The sequence below is a fragment of the Etheostoma spectabile genome, chromosome 10 (assembly GCF_008692095.1).
Source record: "Etheostoma spectabile isolate EspeVRDwgs_2016 chromosome 10, UIUC_Espe_1.0, whole genome shotgun sequence".
NCBI lineage: Eukaryota > Metazoa > Chordata > Actinopteri > Perciformes > Percidae > Etheostoma > Etheostoma spectabile.
Window position 1 is genome coordinate 17,548,257 of NC_045742.1, and position 2,263 is coordinate 17,550,519.

Genomic DNA, 2,263 nt, shown 5'->3' on the forward strand with positions numbered 1-2,263 from the left:
GCTGCCGGGACTATAGTAATCCTACTCTCGTTGTCCTAACTAGCATGTACGTTTTGTCTCGCATTCTTACTGGATGCTGTGACACAGCGTCCCCATCATAATTAGTCTCTTGTGAGATATTTAGCAGTATAGTCCTGGGTTTTGGATCACTAGCATTGCAATCAGCACATGATACTGAAAGAAAAAAGTGTTGACAACTGAGCCCAAAGTTATCTCACGGTAAAAGCCATTAGTCTCTTTTAGCCTCTCTATCCCTTCGTGCAGCAACATTTAAAATCAGAAGCAGCAAAAGCCTCTTTGGGCTCCACAACTTGCCAAACCACAGTAGCGTTTGCTGACGAGGGAGACCGGTTCCCATGTCTTTCAAACAGTTCATTTCAAGACCAGTTTATGCTCACCTCGTCTGTCTCTGGACTGACGAGAGTTGTTCTGATCTGTACTGTATAGCGGTCCAAACCCACAAAAAATAAAAAAAAAGAGACTGTGGTCAGTAACTTCCTGCAGTGAGAACAGTAACCATGCCGTTCTATAAATACCTATATCAAATCGGTCATAGGCCGACTTACGTCAAACCAAGTGTCCTCGGCCGTTTCAAATTGCGGGGAATCTCCTCCTTCCCCCCACATTATCTCCTCACTTGCAGGAACCGTTAGAGGCTGATTGGAGATACAGGGTGACTGGGGGAGCGTTGTCGTTCTGATCCAGAACTGAACCGTTCATGGTGACTCGCTGCTGCTTTTGCTGCCTATACGGAAGGGATCCAGAATCTGGTGGAAACAACACTGGAACGGAACGTTTTAGTGTTTCAAAGCGACTTTTAAGGTGCTAAATGGTCCGTTATCAGATTTACATAGGAAGAAACATTAAGTATCCATTTTGTTCCCTCTCCCTCAGTTCAAATATGGTATGAAATTGCTGCAATTGTCATTCAAATCTGTCCTGTTGCGCCACAAGCAAAAAATAATTTGCTGGATACTTATTTTTTTAACCGAGCATAGAACTCTCAGGGGGTTTGTCGAAATGTGGGACTATTGTCATTTTCATCGATAATCCTGCATAACTGAGAGTTTTAAAACTGGAGATTAAGGGAGGTTCAACGAACAATGGTGGCTTTTATGTTATTATCAGTAATCCTCTCTCTATCCAAAATTCCCTTCGTGATAAGTGAATCCATTTCTCCTTATAGGAGGGCTGTAACCAATGGCAAGTATCGAGTTGCTTGTAATGATTTTTCCATTGACACCAGAAGTCTTACATCCGCCAACTAGTAAGTGGAAGATAGGCGTGGGGCTCGAGGCTTTGGGTCTTCCAAAGGCCTGTATTGAGGATGCGTCATGGTGGATTGAAGTAGTGTCCTTTATTATACCGGTGATATTATCACTCAGGGCGTTGTCTTACTTAACACTCCCCACCGCTAGTTTCCTAGCTGATGCTCAACATCCAGTTTATATACGTCATTCTCTATCATATCCTACTACTCCTTTACTCTATTCTCCTGTTAATTGTGTCTATTCAAAAATTATCTAAATCTTTTTCTTCAGAGTCCTTTCGATCTGGTACTCAATGGTCACGTTGGTGCTTCATCGGGATCTGTCGCATTAATTTAAATATTGGAAGTACCGACTGGAACCTTTTTGTATTTCAATTTGACTAGATCTCCTGAAACATATCGGGACGGTGTCCATTATATCAAGAACATAATAAAAACATTAATGTCCATATCTTGAGTCTTGCCTCAATCAACTGCTGTAACCAGTGTGTGTTTTGCCCGCTTTTGTTCTCTGGTCACGATTCTTCTAGCACCAGACAACGGTATTTTCCCTCTCGCTTTGACGAACATCTACTTTCCAAATGGGTCATTCCGTCATGGTCTGCGATAGTAGATATTTTCCCGCCCTCGGGGTCACGAGCAGTGTGCGTTTGAAATCGCTTCCTTGGTAGTGTGTGCTCAGCTATTTCAAATCTTTGTTCTTTTTCAGGAACTAAGGAAGTATGCATTTACATCAGTATTTCACAATACGTAGTGTTTCCAACGGTGTCTCAACAAGGATTTTAAGCTCCATTAGACATGCACCGCCTCGCCCCTGACAGAGCTCCTCTCGCAAATATGCTGGGGAGGACGTACAATGCCACCCATTATACTGGTTTACTTCAAAAATAGCGGCCTTTTTCAAAGTCGAAACTTTTTAGTGCTGAAATGTGTCCGTTATCAGAATTTACATTAAGGAAAGACATTAAGTCATTTTGATTCCCTCCTCTCATA